The sequence below is a fragment of the Vigna radiata genome, chromosome 2 (assembly GCF_000741045.1).
Source record: "Vigna radiata var. radiata cultivar VC1973A chromosome 2, Vradiata_ver6, whole genome shotgun sequence".
Taxonomy (NCBI): Eukaryota; Viridiplantae; Streptophyta; class Magnoliopsida; order Fabales; family Fabaceae; genus Vigna; species Vigna radiata.
In genome coordinates this window covers 19,682,594-19,690,986 of record NC_028352.1, presented here as the reverse complement: position 1 = coordinate 19,690,986, position 8,393 = coordinate 19,682,594, and positions in this window count along the sequence as shown.

Sequence of the window (8,393 nt, the reverse complement as noted above, 5' to 3'; positions counted from 1 at the left end):
TTTCAGGTGCTTCATGAAGTTGTTATAGTTTAATATTATTAATTTGATTGTATCAACGATAGTGTTATCAACTATCATTAGGGATATTGAATTAATTTAAAACATGTGTTTTTGTCGATGAGTGAGTAAATTTTTGTTCAACAAGTTATTTTTATAATTTTTCTAATGGTTTAATAATTGGGAAAATAATTTTGGTTAATGGGAGAACAAAGTTTTTGCTAGGTGACTAAAATTTACTAGTCATGCTGACACCTTTGGTTGGACAAATTACAACATATGCTTAACTAGCTGGATGAGCTAAGTCTTGGCTTCGCGAGAGAATGTATCTGAACTTTGTAAAAAATAAGTTTTTAAATGTTTCTAAATGCTAAAGTTTATTTATCTTTCATTGTGAGTAGCTTGGATTTTTTACTCATAAGCCTTGAGGAGTAGTGGAGATTGTTAAGACTCCGGCAAGTGTACCGAATCGTATCAAGTAATATAAATGGTAAGACCAAGTATCATTTTCTCTAGAGACTCATTGGCCTAATCAGTCATGTGATTTGTTGATTATTTAAGACTTGAGAACGAAAATTAGGTTTATAATGCGAAACAGAAAATTAACATGAATGCAAGTGTTGATCAATTGACCAAAAGAATGAGCAGGTGAATGGTCGACTAAATTATGGAATGATTATGTTGTTGGGGTTTCCGACTTATCCTATCCACTCTCATGTATTTATGAATTCATCTCCTTTCAATAATGTTAATGCCACTTTCTAATTTACTTTAAACTCGATGTCTCGGTGAAGAAAGCCTACTCTTAATTACTAGTTCACAATGTCTTGTATCCGTAGAACCTAATTATGCATTACATTCATACAGAAGCTTAAAGGCAACAATCCTCCTATTTCTATGTCTAGGTAATATTGCTCTTGGGAGAATTTCCCCAGTTCTAGATTTCTCCGTATGTGTCCATATCAACAAAATCAATGATCATGCAACTTAATGAGTTAAACAAAGCATGCATAGAGTGTAGAGGAAAAATCCTAAAAATTAATGAAGTAAAGCATAAATATTAAAATGAATTCAATACATCAGAGTTTCAAACGATTACATCCTTTCCCCAACAACAATGGAGGTTTAGCTCACTATGGACATGTTGAAACTAGATGAAAATAATGAAAAGAATGAAAGATAAAACCCTAAAAGTTGAAGATCAGAGCTTCCACATCCAAAATTCTCTTCCAAGGGGTGAAAAGAGTGTTTCTGCGCCTATTTCTATCAAAAGATAGACCCTCTAGGCCTTCTAAACCCTTATATAGTTTATTAAAATAACAGAAAATTGCCTCAGGCCCACATAGTCAACGCTCAGCGCCAGAAATGACGCTCAGCGGTACATGCGACATTTAGAATGGCGCTCAGCGATGGCGCCCAAGCGTGAAACAATGGAAAGTGGCGCTCAGGCGCCAGACAGTGAATTCAACAACAAGCTTGGCGCTCAACGGTGAAAATAATTCTCAATGCTAGCTGTAATTCTTCTTTTGTGCTCTTTTCTCAACTTAAGCAAAAACATGATTTCAAGCTAGTTTCTAAGTCATAAAGGGTGTTTTTAGTATCAAAATTAAGTATAAAATAACAGTATTTTCAACCATTATCAGAGTTAGGTCCCAAGCTATGGTGGAGAACCACTAATCATCTTATTTTGGTAAACAAGAATTGTTCTGTGAAGTATGAAAGATGACATACGTTTATAGAGATAGTTAATATAAGCACGAGTTGCCTTTAATTGACAAGTTGTGTATAGGTATTAGGTTGAGCATGATTCCTTTTAGGGTATGTATGGGTGATTATCGTATTGTTTGTTATAGTCTGAAAATATATTAAAACTATTTGGTGTATAGGACCATGATAAGGACTTAGCGATTGAGATGTAAATGATTATTGGTTTTGTTGTTTATTCAATTAGCTCATGCATACTTGTTTGTGTGTGTAGTGATGATCGTATAACATTTTTGTTATACAGGATCACATGTCGATATTTTAGGTACTGAATAGACTCTTAAGAGATGAGAAATTTTATTTCGGATTTCATATGAATTGTATTTGTTTTAGAAAAAAGGATTTTAAGAATTTATATATTGGTTTACAATCTAATTTTCTTTTTGGTTTTGTAAGAATTAATTAACCTTTGAATTTATTAAATGGATGCAATTTATTTTTTTGTGGATTTTTGATGATGTTGCAAAAATTTTATAAGTTTCAATACTCTTTAGTGACTCCTAAAACACAACGATATAAAATTATCATTTATATATTGTTATATACACTGTATCTCTCATTTTTTTCTTTTTGTTCAAATTTTTGTTATGTAGTAAAATAAAAAGTATTTAAAAAAAATGTATACTTTAGGCTTTGGTTATTAACAAAACCAAAGTGTGGGAACCAAAGTCCAAAGTGGGAATTAGACTTTGGTTCTACTAATAACTTAAGTCTAATCTCTTTCTAATTTTAAAAAATTTAAATTTAAGAGGAAAATAGATTTCAATGCTTTAAAAACCGAAATATATTTACCTATATGTTTTCGCTATTTAGAATATCAAGCATACTCTTTCTTAAATTTAATATATTAAAATAAAAAGGATTAAGTTTTTATTATTAACATAACCGAAATCATTTTTTTATCTTATTTTTCAAAAAAATTTATTACTTTATGCTTCTTCTTGAAGAGAATCGAAACCTAATATGAAATTTTATACTTTGATTTTTAATCGCAGTAAAAAGACTCTTACTTTTCATTTTGTTTAAATATACTTTGATTGGGGAATCGAAGTATAATATTCAAATTAACCAGTATCAAAACCTTTTCCTACAAGCATGAATATCATATTAACCTTTTACAAATAATAGATGACTTCTATCTTATATTTATGATGGTATCTCACGATTTCATAATTAAGTCAATACCCATAATAAAGTAAACCTGAGATTGATGATAAATTTGTCTACAGTACGATGTATTTTATCTTCAAACTAATATAAAACTTTATTCGAATTTGCAATAAAGTATAGCAATTATGATTTTATACACAGCTCGATTTGTTAATAACTAAGCCTTGAAGAATAAAAGAAAACAGTATATTATATTTTATTATATTATATATATAGTTGAGATTTGATTCGTACTAGACTTTCCACCTGTCCCTTGCCTTTTGAGGAAGGTAGAAGAGATTCTCTTGATCAAGCTTTAGATTCTGTTCTCACTCAATGACCATTAACATTTCGTTTTAGGGTCATGACAAAGACACAACAATAACCAAACTATTTCTCACCACAACATCTACGTACACTTGTACATGCATGCTGAGATGCAGTTCTATCTATCATGTGACCATTTTCCATTCAGAACAATCGTTCGTTTCTTTTGCCAGCTATTCTCCAAGAAAATTGACTTGTCTGTTGGGTTTTTGTCTAACTAAACCATAAGTAAAGAACATAAAAGAATAGAGAAGGACAAATAAAATACGTATATATAAGTCACCACAAATATATTTAACTTGAAAACACTCTAAATGTAAGGATTAAAAATAAAAGTAGTTCAAACTAAAGAAATAAATATAATATATCAATAAAATGGTGGAAGAGAGCCTTTAATACTATATATAGTAACAATATTTACAATTAAGAAAGATGTAAAAAATCTAAAAATGTAAAGTTGTTGTGGGAAATTATTTGTATATCTTATGATATTTTCAATTTTCGATCCTCATTCCGTTGAAAATAAAGAACTATCGCATACGAATCTGCTGTCCATTATTCAGCTTGATCTGACATAAATTCATTTCACTGTACGAAAAGAACACAGTAATTTTTCTTCTTTCCTCACTCATATTGTTTGCTGTAGTATTTCTAGTAATGAGTTTCTCTTCCATATAAATTAACTAAATAAAGAAACTTGATATATTTGGACATATTTTTGTATATAAAAATGAACTTTTTCACTTTTTTTTATCAACGATAAAATAATATATTAATGATAAAAATTTAGGATGTTCCAATTTTTTCATTAAAATTTTCAAAAAGAAGATTCGATGACAAAAGAGAATACATAAACACCAAAGGTTGAAGACGTAATAGAAATATAATGTACTTAAATCCTAATATATTAACTTATCCACTTATAAATATCTTTGGAAGCAAAACCAATATTAGTTAAGGGACGAGATTAATTATGTTACACATAGTTGATAGAAAATTTGAACATATCTGGAAGAAACAAGCCCACATGAATCATTTAGGAAAATTTTGTCTTGAGCTAAGATAAGGTCGAAGTTGGAAGCCGCTGAGAAACGAAAACGCATTTAATTTCATCAGTCCAATTCGCTTCAATGAAATGATTCCATTTCCACACAACCGTTTCTTTGTCCAAATGTGGTGATGACAAAGCACTTGCAATTCAAAATATCCACTGTTCGGTTACTCTCAATATTTGACCTGTTATTTTTCATTCATGTTGCTTTGACAAGAGGGCATTGCTCTAATACCATTGGTCCATTGCAAAATTGCTTTCATGGGGCTCTGTTAATTTTGGTCCATGCGTGATTTGGTAATAATGCTTCGATTTAGAAGTTGTTGGATTATGAAATTGTGTTGCGTGAACTTCATCTTAGACACTCCAATCAAAGAAACGGAAAATGACAGCAACATCAATAGTTTGGAAAAATAATATCAACGTAGCCAACATTTGAAAGCAACAACTAGAGTGATTTGATAGAGGGTGCTTTAGTTCAATTAATCTGGATTACAAATACAAAAATTACTATCTTACGTGTTTATAATTTGTAACACTAGGTACATAAATACTAATTTCATAAACTAAATATCTTCACGTATAAAATGACTGCAAAATAAATATAAGCATATTACCATCCTTCTGGTGGAAAATTTGCAAAATAAAATTTAACTAATACATATAGAAGAACAAACATTATATCTACATATACAAATATCTACAAAACTATGAGTCTTCTCATTGTCGAGTATTCCCACTTGAAACATTTTCTCTTCTCATGCATAATAGATAGATACCAACCACAAAACACACAAAGTAAGCTAACATATTTAAGAGATTAAAGAATTTACTTATAAACCAAACGTTTCAAATACATGTTCTTTTCAAGAGAATAACAACTATAAATAGGAAAAAGGTAATAGGGTTACCCCAAAGTCATGGAAGAACTTCCTCATGTACCTCCCCTACAAAGTCAAACAAAACATGAACCACAAGAGATAATAACAGGACAAGATTTTCATTCAGCCCAAGAAATAGTAAAAAATAATCCAACAAGAAAACAGGAGAAAGAAGATTAAACATCAACTCTCTATCTTTGCGTCTTGCATATCATCAAACTCTCTTAAATGTATTTTTGCACTGTTGTGATAAATAGATCCAAAAGTCACGAATTTGTAAAATGTGTATTGCCACCTTACACCTAAAAAAAAAGATGACTTACAATTTCATCATTAGTACCACACAAAACACATGTGCCACTTCCTAAATGTATTCTCCTAATATTTAGATTATCTCTTGTGGCCACTTTATTAATGAGCATTCTCCATGCCAAAAATTGAGTTGAAGGCGATGCTTTGGTTTTCCAAGCATCTTATCTAAACCTTCCCTCAACAATTTATCAAATTTTACTTTTCTATAAACCGATTTGATAGTGTATTTTTAGTTTGAACATCCCCCAAATCCACTCATCTTCCTTTCCTTTGTGTAGATTAATCTTATCTAATTCTTTAAACAACTCGATCACCATTGATTTCTCCCACTCAAACACTCTTTTCTACAAGGTACAGACCATTGTCATTGATTTTTATTTCCAAAGACCAAAATCACCTAATGTGCCCTCCTTTAAAATTGTGTTAGTATATAACCTTGGATACCTGTCCTTTAACGAGATATCACCGATCCTCATATTTTCTCAAAACTTTATTTATTGGCTTCGCCAATGCTCCATTTCCAATTGCTAACAAACCAATTAAGTCTTTTTGTCTACTCCTAAAAATAGTCCTAATATCTATCCGCCACTAAGACTCGTGATTTGAATCCTTTACGATAACCCACTAGTTCCTTTTCTTAATCTCCACTTCCATTTATCCTATAAAGCCATGGTAAACAAACTCAAATCCTTTACTCCAAGACCATCCTCTTCCTTAGTTTTATAAATAGAGTCCCACTCTCCTAAGAAAACCTCACAATACACACTCAAATATTTTCTTAAAATTGAGTCTGTTATTTAATGATAATTGAAAGACTTTAAATAGTTGTGATACTTATAATATTACAAAAATAAAAATAAAATCTAAAAATAAAATATCAACTGTCTTAAAAATAAAATCTACTTAATCTATCATAAAATAATAAAATAATATTGTATCTGAATAAAAAAAAAAACATAACTACCTATCCCTATTTATTTCTATCAAATCAAACTAGACCTAAAAACTAATAAAATAATATTTAAATAAAATTTTTAATAAAACCCTAAAATTTAAGTTTATTCCAACACATTCCACTTATGCAATTTTTTTTCCTTCTTAACCCACCCTCATAAAAAGTTCCTTTGTATTTTCTTAATTTTTTTTCCATACTAACAAGAAACTTAACCAATGATAAGTAATTAACATTTTTATCACAATCACGTTAGGTGAAAGAATGTACGGAGGAGTAAATTAGTTTTGGGGAAATTTTAGTTTGTGCGACAGGTGTGAAACAAGGGTTGTAACATTTTGTTTGTGATGGCATGTATGGTCAAAGGGTTGTTAGAGAAATTTCACTTATATTGTTGGAATAGAGTGTAGATTTGGCACCTTTGATACGAGTGATTAGATGAAGATAGGACTGCCACTTTATGAGGCATAATAAGAAATTTGATTATTTATCTACACCCAAAATTGATAGCTAATGGGAAATTTTCATAGATAATTTGTAAGTAATTTTATGTTATCTACAAATTATTTACGAAGACTAATCTGTAGGTAATAAACTAGTAAGTAAAAGTTATTTACAAAATATTTCATAAGTAACTTATCTTTATTAGTGGAAAAACGTTGTTTAACGTCACCCCATAAACGTCGGTTAGTGGGTTCCCTGACGTAACATAATGACCGGTGGCAAGTTTGTAAATAAGTCAGGCATATAGACGTCGGGGCCAGATCTACCTGATGTCTAAAACATTATAGACGTCGGGGACATTCCACACAGTAGGTGAATAGTAGCCATATCGACGTCGGATAAGGATACGACGATGTCTATAGTCTAGTTTACATGTCGAGATGACAACACTCGACGTCTGTAGGTCTTAGAGGTTGGTGAACAATCACGATATAGACGTCGGGTTGCCCCAACAGACGTCTCTAACCTGACAGGTAGTTGAGTGTCATTAATGTTCTACCATATAGATGTCGGTGCCCCCTTCGAACTAACGTCTATAGTCTGACAGTTAGGTGAAACCGTAATGTTCTTCTTGCTTGATATTCTTTTCTTTTTCTTCTTCCTACTGAATCTCTTCAAAAAATTGATCAAACTAAGCACCTGTTTCCATGTATCAATCATAGGAACTTTAATCTCCAATTTCTTGAAGATCTCCATAAAGCACTTAAACTTCTTTTCCTTCCTATGATTTTTCTTCTGATGAGGAATGGGTTTTGCATATAATCTTTTCTTCTTTCCTCTCTTCCTCTTTTTCTTAATCTTTTTCCTCGACTTTCTCTTTTTCTCTTTTCGTCTTTTCTTCTTTATTTTTATATAATTTTTCTTTTTTTCAACCACTGCTTTTTTTCTCTCCGCATCCTTCTTTCCCTCTATCTTTTTTTCAACCACTGCTTTCTATTTCTTTCTCCTCTATCTTTTCCTCATCTCTCTTTATCTTTTCCTCATCAACAACCTTATCAATTTGTGTCTCCAAATTTCTAAAGCTTCATAGATCTTGGAATCGTACTTCTCCAAAAACTTGTTGAACTTTTCATTAAAGCTCTTGACTTGTTCCGTGAAATCAACTATCTGATGACATAGTTATTGATCATCCTCCCACGCTTCTATTGGTAAAGATAGTTGTTGCTACCGTAAACGTTGTTCAGCTTCCCCCAACGTTTCTTTTCGCAAAGAGGATTGTTGCCCAAATTGGCTTTGATACATGTATGAATGAGGTTCCCACCAGTGGTTGAAATTATTTTGGTAGAATTGAGTGCCCATATAATCAAATTTGTGTCCATACTGCATCCTGCAAACATTAGGCATAAAACCCTAGAAAACATTTATTGGAATAAAAATAAACATAAAATCAAGTCAAAGTTAATCAGTGTACACTACTTGATAAATTAAACCACGAGTCCCCGACAAAGGCGCCAAA